The following is a 17597-nucleotide window of genomic DNA, read 5'->3' on the forward strand; positions in this document are numbered from 1 at the left end:
GGTCAATGACGGCCATGCTCAACCACCTATTTACTTAATCATACAATCAATAGACAAAATAGCTGGTCTAGAAGCTCGGGTTGTGAGTGTAGTAGTTTGAAAATAGTTTTGACTAAATTATAAAAAATGATTCTGACAATAGGGATGCCATTTTACAATTTATAATAGGCATTAAGCAGACGCTCTTGGTCCAGAGTGACTTACAGTAAGCAAGAACAACACATCAAATACATCTATATAGTATACACGGACAATACGGTAGCCATCAAGAATCATAAGCAAGCTATAAGAACCTAACATCCGTCTAACAGTAGAGTATACTGTACACTGTACACTAAAGTGCTGTCTATCAGGGGATGCCCAAAATGTAGATCGCGATCTACCAGTAGATCACAAAGGGTGTGCAGGCCAGGTAGTCCACATGACATGCCCCTAAAATATATATAATTTAAATAAAATAATATAAAAACTATTAAAAAAACTATTTCCCTGTCCAAGTGCGTTCGTCTAATATGTAATTGGAAATCTAAATTACATAAGTTGATCCTTTGTAAGCCTCTAAGGTCATCGAGGCTAACGCAAGTGCTGCGACAACTCGACAAGTGGTTTAAAGTGGAACGACAGGCACTCTAAACGCATCAAATTGCTATCCCTTAACACAATCAGTGCCGGGATTTCTTATATAGATATGGCCGCTTTTTCTCTGTAAGCCCCTCCCCCTTCCGTTCCGGACAAAAACCGGGAGACTGAGATTAGGATATAAATCGCTAATGATCGCTCGCTTCACATTTTGAACGAGAGGCATGTTGAAGTCAGAAATGAAGAGCTTATTATATCCATCTGGTCAAAACCACAAAGAGCTCCTTAGATTACGCGCGCAGAGTCTTTCTTTGTGAACGATAAACAGGGAAGTGAACGAGAACGCGCATGCGCGAAAGAGCAACGAGGATGGTGCAGAAGGAGAGGCCAACTCCACAAAAAAAGAAAAAAAAATCTCTCGTTTGAATGTGCACGTCCTAGCAACCCGTCGGTTGGATTAGTTAATGTGTTGTCAACACATGCAATAATAACAACATAATGCAAGGCCTTATTTTTCTGTTGAACATTATTAAGCATTAGAACAGTGACTGTAAAGAAAGAGAGACTACAACCAAAAACGGCGGTCATTATAAAAGAGCGGGGGCTGAAGTGAATATACTTAATGTAGGAGCAGCTGCTTTATAATTTTACAGCAGATTACATGCAACGTGATTAACAACAACAGCTGGAGGAAGGAAGGGATTAATGCAAGAGAATAGTCTCTGTATTGGAAAACCTCGAGTAGTATTAGTGTTTAGCATGTTATTTAAAATCTTCCATATGTCCTTTTTGAGAGGGAGAGGGGGAGAGGGGGGGTGGAGAATCAGAGAGGGGGAGAGAGAGAGAGATAGAGAGAGAGAGAGAGGAGAGAGGAGAGAGAGAGAGAGAGAGAGAGAGAGAGAGAGAGAGAGAGAGAGAAAATGAATCAGTTGCTATTCACACAGCGCCAACAGCTCACAGCTAGGCTGTGGTGGAAAAAGTATACTCACATTTTGTACTTAGGTAAAAGTATCAATACTGCAATGTAGAACTATACTCCGTTACAAGTAAACGTCTGGAATTGAAAATGTACAAAGTAAAAGTACTCATTGTGCAGAATGTCCCATTTCAAGTTTTCGAATGTATAAAAATCTTTTGAAACTAGTAGATCTACAAGCTCACCATGTGTCACTATGTATGTGACGCATTGTGAGCTTGATCTGCTATTTTCAAAAGGTTTTTGAGGTTAATGTTTGTTTTCTAATCAAAATTAAAATCTCCAAAGTAACTGCAGACACACAGGCAGGCAGACAGATGGACGGACGGACGGGCAGGACGGAGAGAATCCACAGGCCCAAATTAGACACAAAGCCCCCCCTCACAAACACAGCCAAGACAAACATTATGAATCTGTTTACAATCTCACAGCTCATCCAAGCAGTGGGACGACGATGTAAGCCGTTGATTGTGCGTCAAGGAGGTTGAGAGATTTGTCTACGTGCACACGTACGATGGACTTAAACACTGACTCAGTAAACACACACGCACTTGAGTGCATGACACACTCACTCATGCCCTGAGTAGATGCACACACACACACACACACACACACACACAGTCACACACACACACACACACACACACACACACACACACACACACACACACACACACGAACGAATGCACAGACACACACGCACGCGCATCGGGTTGTTTGTCAAGATCTCTGACCCTGTGTGCTTATGTTGTGAAGGACTGTTGCCATGGAATCGTCTATCTCATGACCTCACCGCTGGCTCCGATTGCTGCTGAAGCGGCCTTAGTGTGTGTGTGTGTGTGTGTGTGTGTGTGTTCTGTCTAATATTATTGGGGAATAGTAGCATAACTACGAGTTCACATAGCTTGTAGATCTGCTATTTTCAAAACATCCTGAAATGGTCTTAAACACTTTTAATATAGAAGGAAAAAAAAATTAAGTGTCATAATAGCTACATTTTGAGGTATTTGTATTTCATTTGAGTATTTCCAATTTCCAATACTTTTACTTCTACTCAGCTATACATCTCAGAGGCAAATATTGTACTTTTACTCCACTACATTTATTTGAGCAATACCCCCAGAGTCTCCCGAGAGACTCGCTAGGACAGATTCAACGGCTACAACGACAGTGACACAGATGCAGAGAAGGCTCAAACAACCCACCTTGACTCAAAAACACGTAGGAGGACCCTAGGCACTTAGAGGTCCTAGAGACCTCTCAGTGCCTGCAATCCCCCAAGAACACACAAGGCAGGTGGAGCCTCCGGTTGGCTCTGGCATAGAGAAAGAACAATAGCTGGAAGCCTGGATGAGAGGGGCAGTGATTTGGCCAATCACTGCTGAGTGTTGTGGTTAAGTTTCGAAACACTCTAAGAAGGTTGGAGACCACCTGATGACCTCTCTTCCAGGCCAAGGCTTTATAATAGATGGATTATAATCGCTTCTTTGATGTATTTACAAACTAACCACTTCAAGCCCTGTACATTTCGGCCATTTGAAAATAGCCGATCTACAAGCTCACAATGCGTTTTATACATTTGAAAACATGCATAAATTAGTACATTTTGAATTCTGGACTTACTTGTAACGGAGTATTTCTTCAGTGCAGTACTGATGCTTTTACTTATTAAGTGAAGAATTTGAGTACTTTTCCAACCACTGTCATTGCGTATAAAATATCCAAAAGAGAAATGTGTTGACTGACTGTAATAACACAGACTGTGTGAGTGAGTTGTCTCTACTCTGTGCTGAGGACATTCATATTGAACACTGTCACCAGAATGACAAAACAACGAGTGTTGCCATGACACCGACTCGGTTCGGGAGTTCATTCATCGCTGAACCTTTTGCACAGTTCATTTCTAAATGGAAGCATGCAGCCACGCACTCAAACGGTAGCACTTAACAAACATGAACTGAAGTCTAGACCGCATGATCTGCCACTTCACCCTATTTTAAACCGCAACAACTCATTAAGCTTGTTGAAATGCATACAAAAAGGTCCATACAATATGTATTTTCAACAGTTTTAGAAAGATGCACGAGCACACACACACACACACACACACACACACACACACACACACACACACGGCAGAAATACGGCAGAAATAGCCCTTGGGAATAGCCCATGGGAATCTGGTCAACCATGTATATAGTGTTGTTTTTATTTTATTTTTTAGAATATGATATGAAACATATGCGAAACGTATTTGTTGTATGGGCATCGGGGTATGCCATGTGCATGTCACAGACCAGACTTCTATCTTTAAACCTGCCTTGTGGGCTCTCATCATGTCAGTCTCGGAACATGCCCCGGACATGCCCGATATTACATTTAATACCAACTCTCCACTTTCCTGCCTTGGCAGGTGCACTCACGCTCCATGTCATCAGCTTGTAACCTGGTCTCCCTTGCAGGCAGCAGGTGATTATCAGAGGAAGAAAAAAAACCTCGAGGCCTGGCTGAGGGTTCGACTGTGCCAGGGTCTGGGGTGAGTCACTTTAATTTCATTTCATAACGGACAAATATGACTGCAGGGGGGGGGGGGGTCATAAAGTTCACTGTATTCCTGAAGAGGCTCGAGGGTCCAATGCATAGATGAGACATGAGACTCTTGACAAAATGGTGACAAGTCTTCTTTTATAGAGGTCCCTGTAACAGAATCTGGGGTCCTTGACGTGAGAATAACTGATATTTATCTGCCTCTTGGTCAGTTCACAGTTCACACTTTCAATGTCTCAATGTGGTTCTTTTTTCCTGGTTAAACGTTACAATAAAAGAGCAGCATTGTGGGTTCAAGTCGTGTGCGCTAGAATTCCAGGAGTTATTGGAGTTCAACAGGTGGAACCAGGATCTGGGTTAGAGAAGACATGACAAATGTACACCTTATATTATGCTTAAACAAACAGATACAGATAATGGACAACATTTGGACTAGTATTATTGCCACACAGTATCAGTGGTGGGAAGAATGAATGAATGAAGTACATTTACTTAACTGAGGTATTTATACTTTGCTTGAATATGTCACATTTTATGTACTTTTACTTTTACTCCACTACATTTATTTGAAAACTTTAGTTACTATAGTTACTTCTAGTTTTTGATTATTATTTCAAAACACACATGAACCACTTACACAGCTATATATATATATATATATACATTTCGGCCATTTGAAAATTGCCCACGTACAAGCATTGTGAGGTCGTAGATGTACAAGCATTGCGAGGTCGTAGATGTACAAGCATTGTGAGGTCGTAGATGTACAAGCATTGTGAGGTCGTAGATGTACAAGCATTGTGAGGTCGTAGATGTACAAGCATTGTGAGGTCGTATAGATGTACAAGCATTGTGAGGTCGTAGATGTACAAGCATTGCGAGGTCGTAGATGTACAAGCATTGTGAGGTCGTAGATGTACAAGCATTGTGAGGTCGTAGATGTACAAGCATTGTGAGGTCGTAGATGTACAAGCATTGTGAGGTCGTAGATGTACAAGCATTGTGAGGTCGTAGATGTACAAGCATTGTGAGGTCGTAGATGTACAAGCATTGTGAGGTCGTATAGATGTACAAGCATTGTGAGGTCGTATAGATGTACAAGCATTGTGAGGTCGTAGATCTGCTTTTTTATACATTTGAAAACGTAAAATTCTGCGTACTTTCTGCTTTTGGTACTTTAACTGTGTGGACCGGATGGTGAAAGATGAAAGATGTACGTGCTTCCCCATTTGGATATGCCACGGACAAAGGTCAAATCTCTTTCACAACAACAAAATGTGAAAATATGATCCATCTGTTCCTCACTGTGTGAATAAAAGAACCCCCCCCCCCCCCCCCCGGGAGCATGACCCATGCATGCAACCAGCTCCAGACAGATCAGATAAGTGGGAGGTGTGAATATTTCGGACCGGGGCTGTCACCGTCACAAGCGGCGGAAACAAATCACTGCGACTCCGGCTCCCGATACCAGTGGTGTAAAGTAACGTACTGTAAGTACATTTACTTACATACTGTACTCCAGTACAATTTTGAGGTATTTGTAATTTACTTGCATATTTCCAATTTCCAATACTTTTACTTCTACTCTGTATTGTACTTTTACTCCACTACATGTATTTGAAAACTTTAGTTACTTATAGCCGATCTACAAGCTCACAACAAGATTTCTATATATTTGATAACTTCTGCATAATGAGTACTTTTACTTTTGGTACTTTAAGTAGGCCTACATTTTGAAATCTGGACTTCTACTACATTGCAGTATTGATTTACTTAAAAAAACTACTTTTAAACTAAAAAAAAAAACTTTTTCCACCAGTGCGTGATACAACGTTCCCTCATCCTTCCCTGTCCTCGCTGCGATCGGCTAAGCATGCGCACAATTTCAATTTACAATTTAGACATTTAATATGTTATAACAGACGCTCTTAAGCCAGAGTGATTTATAGTGAGCAAGAACAAAAAATACATCATATACATAAAAGTATAGTCATCATGACTCATACTTAAGCTAAGAACCTAACAGTGGAATCTCTATATAATGAAACTATGCGTATAGAGTGCTATTTCTAGTATAAAATGCTATCTAAGTTACATAAGTCGAGCCCATATGGTCGTCGAGGCTAGGGCAAGTATGCTACGGCAAGACACAACATTCAATCTGACACGAGTGTGTCTGCATTTTATCCGTCATGTTATCCGCTTTGGCTCCATTCCTTGGACGCTTGCACAACTCTCCTGGATCATAAATCAGTTGTTCTGATGTTGTACGTGTCACTTAAAGACAGGCTGGGTGCCAATTATAAGGCATCCATGACTGCTAGCCAGGTCATCTAGGCACAGCAGCACAGCACAGTACAGAAGGACCAGTTCAGACCAGACCGTTAGAATGGCCTGGTCCGACACTGACACATCTGTAGTGGTGTAAAGCAACTAAGTGCATTTAAGTACAATTTTGAGGCATTTGTACTTTGCTTGGGTATTTCCAATTTCCATTACTTTGACTTCTACTCCAATTCATCTCGGAGGCAAATATTGTACTTTTACTCCACTACAATTATTTGAAATTATTAGTTACTATAGTTACTTTGTAGAGTTAGATTTTTTATTGTTAAAAAAAAATACAGTAAGTCTACCACTTAAGCTCTATATACATTTCGGCCATTTGAAAATATTGTTTGGAAAGCTTGAAATGGGGCCATTCTGCATGAGTACATTTTGAATTCCGGACTTTTACTTTGTAACGGAAGAGTTCTACACTGCAGTGTCGTTGCTTTTACTTACTGTGACTAGTACTTTTCCCACCCCACTGCCCGTCAGCTTCTTTATGTTATTGAACCAGTAGAAATAAGTGCAGGCTGACCATCCGTCCGTCCATCCACCTCGGCTCCTACAGCGCTTATATGGCGTTACTGATGTGCACACCGTGAGCGTGGCTTAACCCATTCTGACCTGAGATCAGATTCTAAAAATGTCTTCTGCATCCTGACAGTTTTCTGAAAAAGCCATGTTTCCATGTCAGTCGTTCTTCGATTTTTCAAAAAATAGCAGACCTACAAGCTCGTAGCTATGAGCTTGTAGATCTGCTATTTTTCAATAGCTAAAGCATGACATAATGCTAACACCAAAATGGGTCACAACAACAACAACAACAACACCCATGTTCTTGCTTGGGCGTTCATAATTATGATACTGTAAAAAGAGGAAAAGATTTATCAAAAGTATCTCATTGAAAATCTATTTTAGACCCTGGAAATAGATTCCCCCAAATGTATTCTACACAAGTTGTTGTGTGCCAAAAATGTATTTTCCTTACCCCCACCCTTTTTTATATATATATATATATTCTTTTACATATTATTTTGAGCAGCATTTGTTTTTTTTTGGGCCAGAAACCGCTCCTACTTAGCCAGCAGATGGCAGCAGTTATCTTTCAATGTGGACATAATTATATTATCTCTTAACCTAGCCAGATAGTACAGACTTTATAGCATTAAACTATCCAGTTATTGTCAGTTCATTCTATCCTGGACGATTTCCAGTTAAGTTGCAAAGACGCAAGTCGCAAGAGAGCGATAAAGACAGCTAGGAGAAGAAGACTGCAGAGTTTTATGCATGAGCTATACCTCAATGTCAGCTTATAGCGCACTGCGGAAACCTTGTTCCTCACACACAAATAGTCCCACAGGTTCACAGAGAAGCAGGTCAGGTTTTGGGTTGGTAGAATGGAGACGGAGCTGAGGAGCCTGGTGCAGATTTAGAGGGACGCTCGGAACAGGCACGCAAAGCAGCCGCCGCAGTGGTGGGGGAAAAAAAGTACTCAATAATTCTACTTTATATGTAAAAGTATCAATACTGCAATGTAGAACTACTCCTTTACAAGTAAAAATTCGGAAATCAAAATGCACTTCAGTAAAAGTACTAATGTATTGGCATCAAAATGTACTTAAAGTAAAATAAATAGTAAAAGTACTCACTATGCAGAATATCCCATTTAAAGTTTTCAAATGTATACAAATCTTTTGAAAATAGATGCGACACAGTTGTTAGCTTGTAGATTCGCTATTTTCAAATGGCCGAAATGTAAAATGGGGCTGAAGTTGTTAATGTATATATGTTTTCTAAAACAAATGCATTGTAAAACAAAGTAACTAAAGTTGTCAAACAAATGTAGTGGAGTAAAAAAGAAAAGTACAATATTTGCCTCTGAGATGTAGTGGAGTAGAAGTATTGGAAATTGTATATACTCGAGTAAAGTAGAAATACTTGAGTAAATGTAGTAATGTACTTTCCACCACAGAGTCTAGTGACTGAGAAGTGACAGGAGGGGATTCGATTTTTTCACTGACAAACTAAATGAAAGCTACGCTATAATGACTAAGACTAAATAATATATTGACAATTTTGTCAACAAAATATAAAGACTAAAATTTGACAAAAAAATGTGTTGTGTTAGGAAGGGACTAGTGGACAAAGGAAGGGACTAGTGGACAAAGGAAGGGACTAGTGGACAAAGGAAGGGACTAGTGGACAAAGGAAGGGACTAGTGGACAAAGGAAGGGACTAGTGGACAAAGGAAGGGACTAGTGGACAAAGTTCCAGTATAAGTAAAAGACACAAGTCGTTATCCCAGTGGTCGTATATGGCCATGTCACCACTCACATGCACAACATTTTATTCCTAGGGTTGCATTATTAGAGTTTATTTTTACAATAAAAAATAAATAAAATAAATATAGCTGCAAGCAGCGATAAGACGTGGCCAAGCCATAGTGTTGGAGACTGGAGATGACGTCACTTTTGTTTTGTTACGCTGAGGGGGTTGTCTGTCAACGCTCTACTCCCACATTAGCAGGGTCTAGACTCTTCCGCACGAATGAATGGAAATGTGATTTCAAGGGGGAGTGTTTATCTCCAACGCCATTCGTCAGGAGTGGATAGAGTGGATCATAATTATAATAATTCATACAATCATATAATTGGGAGATCTAAAGGTCAGAGGCCCTTTGACGAATCACTGAGCTTCAGTTCTTGACCGTTTCCCATGACCCTCTACCATATTGCCACATTCTTGTGGAAAGCGACAACACAGAACTGCCAGAACTACCTGGAAAAAGTGGCGGAAGAAGAAAAAACTGTAGAAAAACAAGAGGCCCCCCTCGGGCTCGGCCCCTAATTATTAATATAATTATAATTTGTGTTATGGCCCACATTGTTGAGAGAGCCACTGCAAGCAGCCAAGCAAGCATTGCTGTGCACTTGAATGGTGTAACTATTGTAATTTGACAAAATGTGAGCTTACTTTCAAAAACATATGTCATGTTTTCTTGCTATAGGTTGGAATTGGTGTAGCGGTCAGCTTGACCTTGCGGCCATTCAAGGCCCGGTGTTTACGACACTCTTAAGTTCATGAGCAGCATACAGGGTCATTCGCTACTACCACTAAAGTATATCCGATTACATGTAACAGAAAATGAAAAATTAGAAATTGAGCATGTAAAGCAGTGGTTCTCAAAGTGGTGTCCGGGGACCCCCAGGGGTCATTTAGGGAGTTCCAGGGGGTTCCCAGCAAAATGATAGTTAGGAACCAAATGGACCCTCATGCATGGGGACTGTAACTCTGAGAGTGTACAAGTGGACTGGGTCCATTTGGTTCCATTAGTTCATTTAACATGGGGTTTCTCAATATAAATTGGGGTCCCAGAGATAGAAATGCCGTTAAATGGGTGTCCGTCCTAATGTAGCCTAATGCATGTCACAATGGGGGTCCTTGAAATGAAAGCACTTGAAAATCACCGCTAGACCCTGGCCAGCTGGGGCAAAATCACTGCTAGACCCTGGCCAGCTGGGGCACCTGATGGAGGGGAAAGAAATAACGTGTTCCTTCCACGTGCTATGTCTGGCCTGGGAAACTCCCCTCTGTCAGGTGAAAAGAAGCAGCTTAGACCCCTCATGCATAGAAAGAAGCATGAGGTCAGTCCAGGTTGGCAGAGGGAGTGTAGTGCCCAGGATTACATTAGATAATTGACACTGGGTGAAAAAATGGGATGCAAAATCGTGGGATAAAAACTATAATAAAAAAAGAAAGACAATCACTGAAAATCAAATTAATTCCATAAATTAGAATAGTATAGTGAAAATAATTAATTTAACTCTTGAGAGTGTACAAATAAAGTGTACACTCTCAGAGTTACAGACCCATAAGGGTCCATTTGGTTCCAAACTATCATTTAGCTTCCCCCCACTTTGGGAACCACTGGCTTACACTACAGGGTCATGAGAGCTGCGTGGGCTTGTCCTCATTTTTCACCATTTCATGTACATACAACAGGAAAGGGAAAGTTTAGAGTTGTCATGCACTGTATAATCAATCAACTAGCCATATATAGGGAAAAAGGAAATCAACCAGGTGCTCAGTGGAGGTAGCCTGGCTAATAAGCCAGACTAATATCACACAACACTGTCGCGGGCAGGCAATTTATTTCAACGGGGATCAACGGGTATAGGAACATGCATGCCCTGATGAAGAGTCGAAAGATGTTTGCTTTGAGTACCCCGATTGTACGTCCGCCCTCTCCTCCTTTAGTTTTTTTGTACTTTTTCATAGTGCTCAGATCAACCCTCTTTCTTTAACTATCCATTATATAGTCTATTTTGCATTTAAATAGAGCATTTATCCAAGGCGCTTTACATAGATTGTACATTAGATTCACTCATTCACACGCCAATGGCAGAGGAAACCATGCATGCACAAGGCACCACCTGTACATCGGGAGCAATTAGGGGTACAGCGTCTTGCTCAAGGACACTAACGCTGGGGGAGCCACTGCCACCCATAGGCCACACTGTACCCCTGAGCCACTGCCACCCATAGGCTACATTGTCTACATACAGTAGGCTACATAATATAATTCAGGGGTGGGCAACTTTGACGATGGAGAGGGCCACTATATTTCCACCCTCACTCCAGAGGGATTAGGGTTATATTATGTTCAGGGCTGGACTGGCCACAGGACGTACCGGGCATATTCCCGGTGGGCCGCGACTGTAGGGGGCCGCATTAAAAAAGATAAAAAAGAAAAGAAAACACCAGGAAAGGTCCGGGCGTGCTGCCATTCTGCCAGTGCCATCATGATAATTTCACTGTACCTGTATCAGTGAGTGACAAATAAACCCTCTACAAAGGGTTGTGTAGTTGTCTGTCGGTTTGTATCATTTATGTTGTTCTGTAAAGTGGTGGTATTAGGGCTTGTTTGTGTGTGTGTGTGAATCGACGGAGCGGGCCGTAGAGTTTCTGTGCGCTGGTTGTGGTGGGCCGGTCTGGGCCAAATTCACGCGGAAATGACCAGGACGAATTTTTGTCCCAGTCCAGCCCTGGTTAGAGTATGTTAACTTTATGAACTAAATACAAATACATTGGACATCAAAAAAGGCAATAACATTTTAATACCACTCATTAAGCTACTAATTTAGACTGAAGTAATTAAAGCGTGTCATGTTTGCATGTTTGGATTTGTAAATCAATAATAGGCTATATCAGTATTCTGATATTAACCTGCGGGTCTCATTATGTGATGTTAGGGGGCCGCGTGTGGCCCCCGGGCCGCCACTTGCCCATACGTATGTGAGCTAGACTACTGACCCGTCAAAGGCAGATGGGCCATTAGTGATAATGTCATTATACTAGTCCCTACTACGGGTTAGTGGTGGCTAACAAGGTTACTTTCAAAGTGCAATCTGTTACAGAAGACTGATTATCATCCCCCATCCCCTTAACCCATTCTGACCTGAGATCAGATTCATACGAGGTTTCCGCCGGACACACACTGGTCTGATTAACCAAATTCTGACCTGAGATCAAATTCTAAAAAAATGTCAGTCGCTCTTCGATTTTTTTCAAAAATAGCAGACCTACAAGCTCGTATCGCGCCACTCGGTGGCGCGATATGAGCTTGTAGATCTGCTATTTTTCAATAGCTAAAGCATGACATGATGTCGACACCAAAATGGGTGCCCGGTCAGAATGGGTTAAACTGTGTGATCAGTGGTTTAATCTGCTGGGTTGCTTCGAGTCATTGAGGTAATCTGATTGCTTTTATGGAATAAAAATAATAATTGAACGTGAACGTAAATATAATGTGAATATTGTCTGAATTCAGTGATCAGCATGTCGTGTGATTTTGTTATCAATTTCGCAGCGTGCAACACTTAATTGTGATCCTATATTTTCAAAAAGTATTCACCTTGTGTTTTATTTTCTCAGTAGATGTAAAAGATGACAGATTCCATGTAATCTGTTACTGCACAGAGGAGAACCTCATGACCCTATAGGCTAATAAAGTAAGCACTCCACCTTTTACGTTAATATCATGGTTAGTTGCTATATATATACTGTATATATATATATCTCAAATGGCTGAAAGGCTATAAGAAAGGCTAGATGGTTCGCCCGTGCTGCTGGTCAATGGAGAGTGACGTTGCCACAGGCTATCTTGCTACACGTAGCTCGCCCACTCATAACATTTTCTATGTGGCATGTACTTTTTAATAACCCTAACTTGCTCAATTTTCAATCGATTTTCAAAACGGCTTGGTTATTATAACCATCAAATGACACTGCATAATTAAAATGGACTTTCATAAAAAAAATATATTAAGCCATAAGCATCCTGAATCATAGCCGTGTTGATAACCCTTGTAATAAACCAGACGTTTGTAAATCCGTCAAAACGTGTGTGTGTGTGTGTGTGTGTGTGTGTGTGTGTGTGTGTTCAGCGAGCGTTGTGGTACTGTGTTTGCTCTCCACGGAGTTGCCCTTATTAAGTGTCAGCATGCTTACCAACCCCACCCTACCACTCTCTCTCTCTCTCTCTTTAATTCTCTCTCTCCCACATCCCCCCCCCCCCCCCCCCCCCCCCGGATTCCAATGCTGTGTTTATGTGCCTGGGCTTGGGGCTCGGATGATCGCCCTGTAATCCACGCCACCCAGCGGCCGTCGGCCCTGCGGCTAAAATTAGGGGTGGTCATTCAATCCCTCCGCCCCGGGGGAAAAGGAGGGGAGAAGGGGAGAAGGCGAGAGCGAACAGATAGCCCACCTGACCGCACTTGGGCTCACACCAGGCCAGCGGCCTTGTACTGTACTGTAACTCTGCTGTTTTCCCCCCAGAGGAACAGCAGACGGGTGCATGCGTTTGGTCCGACGTACTAACAGTCATGAGTCCAACAGCCTACTGAAACCCTAAGCCTAACATCACAGGAAGCCACAGGTTAGTTTTAACCTGCCACCGGTTAGTTTTAACCTGCCACGCATGTCGGGAGCACTTAAGTGCCGATGCGACGAGGGGGTGATTTGAGTTTTACATTTTATAATTTTTTTAAATCAAAGCGATTGAACATAATTGATCATTTTGTTACAAACGGTAAATTAGACGGTTGAAGTTGCCAGACTGTTGACTCTCGCAATTTTCAATGGCTTCCGTCACATCATACAGTCTGGAGAACTAACTGGAGAACTGGGCTTATTTCGTCCACAGCCACTTGCCCAAATGTGCCGAAAATGTGATGACCTCATCATGTGATGACGGCTATGGCCTTTTTTAGCCCAACGAGTGTTTTTCGTGCAAAACGAATGCTTGCAATGGATTCAGAATCATGAAAAGCCCCTAGTTTGACACGTCACATGGTACTTAAAAAAATAAATTGTTACAGTTACCGAGGCAATCTTTTTCAATACACTGACCGATGAATGATACACCCGAGGTAGTTTACAAGCAGAATGCACTGCAGCCTGGGATAATCAAATAATTAGAACATTGATTTGTTGTGTCGACGTGTTAATGAATGTCAGTGTTCTCCCATCTGTATTAAGGTCAAGGATCAGGCGATACATTAATATGTGTGATTTACACACATTGATTCACTCTTCAGAAAATGCACTTTGTCTGTGGACAAATTATACAAACTAATTATCCCTGAGAAGCTATGAATGTTCATACATGGATTGGACACGTGAGATATTGTACAAGAAAATTAGTGCCTACAGTATTCACGCTTACAGGAGAGTCACAAACTATGATATGCCGATACAGATTTTCAGCAATTTTCAGCTGCGTACAATTGACTATGCAGGCCGCGGCCATCTTGCCATTGGAGTTTGGAAGCAATCGTTTTCAGTAAAGCAACATCATGCCGGCAGTGGAATTTCTTCACAGTCAGAAAGTAGCTCATAACATGTCTACAGTGGGTTTTTGAGTGGTGCAACCACTCCAAGGAACAGCAATGTCCGTGTTCACCCATGCGCCTATGTGTTGTTCACCCACCTATGTGACGTTAATGAGCACCAGTATATGACTATGAGTACCAGTAGGGGTGCTGTTGTGCCAGAAACAGAGAGAGGGATAGTGCTGCACTGTTGCCTGCTAATGAGAGAGAGAGAGAGGTGGGGGGGGGGGGGGGGGGGGGGGGGGGAGTTGCAACACTCATTTTTATGAAACAAACAGGATAATTCAAGCTTTTCGTATGGCTGCAATGTTGGTGAGTTTGACGTTGTTTAATCATACAATCAGATGGGACTTTTCTGTCTGGATGTATGGGCTGTCAATGGCAAATTGTGGCTATAGTTAACACCCTGCCATTAACTTTATAGCAAGATGGCTGTGGTCTGCATATAGAGCACCGAAGTCCTGACATCACTGTCAGTAGAGGGCGCCAGTCCACATGTTCGTGTACTTTTTATTTGCATTGAATTCCCCATAGGGGGATTTTAGATCTCTTCATATAAGAACTGTGTTTGAAAAATAAACCGATCATTCCGGCCCTTTTCACTCATATGGATATAAATCATCGACTGAAGCGGAAATGTACAAATATACCCAAAGAGTAACAAAATAAGCGTTAGAAATCAGTCAAATCAGTCAGAGTCAAACAACCCAGAGACTACATTTCCGGGTAGGCGGGGTGGCTGCAGCTGCCTGTCGCACAACAGAAACTGACATGTTAATTATGTTCTTGAATGAATGAATTGATATTTAATGTTTCGTGGTTAGTACGAGTCGAGTCACCGCCAGCTGAGCTTACGTCAACGAGGAATCTCAGGAACGCAATGTGTTGTCAGCTGGGCGTGACGTATATTAGCAGCGACATTGCTTTCATATGTAGTTTCAAGGCTTTTGTGGCCAAATTAATTCCATTTTCTCCACAAACTGGCTGTATCAAATATTAATGGACATCATTAACGACTCACAGCCACCCCCCTGACAGAAAGGCCGGATGATGACAGAAACACCCGTGTGAACTGAGTGGTGCAACTCCCCTCCCCCTCTCTCTCTCATTAGCAGGCAACAGTGCAGCACTCTCTCTCTCTCTCTGTTTCTGGCACAACAGCCCCTACTGGTACTAATAGTCATACTGGTGCTCATTAACGTCACACGGACACATAGGTGAACCAACACATAGGTAGGTGAACACGGACATTGCTGTTCCTTGGAGTGGTTGCACCACTCAAAAATACATGAACCTGTGTACTGGCGCCCTCTACTGAAAGTGACGTCAGACTTCGGCGCTCTATGGTCAATACATTTGTGTTTTGACACAATGTGCTTTGAAATGAATTATATTTCTGTCGCAGACTACCACATGCCACCTTTAATTCAAGTACAGTGCAGTGTACACAACTCCGGTACTGACGCTGGGGGCCTTTCCACACTGCACTGCAAAATCCCGGGTGTTGATTGAACTCTGAGAGTGTGTTGCAGTGTGCATGCCTATGAGTCATCTTGGCAGATGGGGGTGTAATGTATCCGCCTCTTAATGCCCTTAATGCAGAGTAAAGTTGGCAGTGGTGTAAAGTAACTAAGTACTGTACTTGTTGAGGTATTTGTCACTACATTTCAGAGGGAAATATTGTACGTTTACTCCACTACATTTATTTGAAAACTTTAGTTACTTTATAGATTTGAATTACTATTACAAAACATGCATCAACTACTTCAGTCCTATATACATCTACAAGGTCTAGATCTGCAATTTTTAAAAGATCTTTTAAACATTTGAAAACTTTAAATGGGACATTCTGCATGCTCAGTACTTTTGTACTTTTACTCAAGTGCATTTTGAATTCCGGACTTTTACTTGTAACAGGGTATTTCTACAATGCAGTGTTGATACTTTTACTTTTAGTAAAATATTTGAGTAGTACTGGAAGTTGGGCCTATAGCTGGGCCTCATTCCATGCTGACGCTACTGGACCACTCCTACCCATCCCGACACACTGTGAGCTGCCAAAACGCCACAGTCTGTCACTGTGCCAAGGAACAGAACAAAAGGATGGGGTCATGATGTCATGCACAGTAGTGCGCATAGTTGCTAGTGGGACTATACCTTTTAGGCAGAGCCTCGGTTTCGATGGGCTCTGATGGGACACTTGTTTTACAGCTCCGGCTACTACTAGTAGGGCGGACGGGCGGTGTTATGTGACCTCACAAAAACTATGCCTAAACCTAACCCTAACCTGTAAAACAAGCGCCCCCTCAGCGACCATTGACTCCCGGCTCTGCGAAAAAGGTTATCCCATTTGCCTGTGGTGCCTGTTAGCTCAGCCAGTTTGTTAGTGCAGACCATATCGTCTCTGTTGGGCCAATTCCATCTATTTATCTATCTCACTATAACTATATACTAACTATAAATGCACCAAGTCTCTGTGTGTACGTGTGTACGTCTGTAATCCACATAACTCGAGAACTGTGCTCGTTGTCGAGTCGGTCAGACCCACGGTTGTCCAGAACCGCCCCAGAAAGGCCCTTGCCCAGGGTCCATATATGGAGCTGGCCTGTTCTGACCTCACAACACTCCATATTTGGGCATGCCTGACACAGAACTCCATAAGCTAGCCTGTTTTGACATCCCAACACTCCATAATTGGGCATGGCTGACACTGAACTCCATATATAGGAATAAAGGGACACAGAGAAAGACATCTGACATCTGACGTTCTAACGTTGGGCATAAAAGAGACACAGACATAACATCTGGGTGGGGCATGCATTTCCAACTTGCATCATTCCATGTAGGCCAGTGCCCAACAGGCACCGCGGTAGAGGGCCCACGCGGGCACGTCTCTAGTAACTATAAATGCGTCAAGTCTGTGTGTACGGTACATGTGTACGTACCACGTAGCTCGAGCTCTGGACCTGATCACCCCTATATCTCCATATATGGAGCTGGCCTGTTCTGACATCATAATGTTGTTCTGACGCAGAGAGACAGATACCTGAAATCTACGGCCATAAAAGGGACACAGACTGATGGATGTACGGGTAATGCATAGCCGGGTTGCGCATGGATCTCCTCCAACTTCCATCGTTACCGGTGCTCTACAGCCGGGCACCGGTGACGTAACATGTCGATTTGCTCAGACACATATTATGACATGGAATTGTGGACAAAATCTTATCCAACGATAACAAAATATTCTTTAGTTTTGGGCCTGAGAGGCTAAA

The 17597-nt window shown here is 42.3% G+C and overlaps 1 protein-coding gene across 4 annotated transcripts in view; it reads right to left on the bottom strand.

Moving 5' to 3' along the window:
* Positions 1-17597, bottom strand: part of filip1l (filamin A interacting protein 1-like) — a 108565-nt gene that overhangs the window by 80057 nt on the left and 10911 nt on the right. The window contains exon 1 of one of the 4 annotated variants that reach the window (XM_083758783.1): positions 3979-3995. The exons of the other annotated variants lie outside the window; for them this stretch is intronic. The gene's annotated coding sequence lies outside the window, so the exon portion shown is untranslated. Of the gene's footprint in view, positions 1-3978; positions 3996-17597 lie in introns of those variants that run through there. 4 annotated transcript variants of the gene reach the window in all.

Source organism: Protomyctophum parallelum (assembly GCF_964188405.1).
Source record: "Protomyctophum parallelum genome assembly, chromosome: 23".
In the NCBI taxonomy this organism is placed as follows: domain Eukaryota; kingdom Metazoa; phylum Chordata; class Actinopteri; order Myctophiformes; family Myctophidae; genus Protomyctophum; species Protomyctophum parallelum.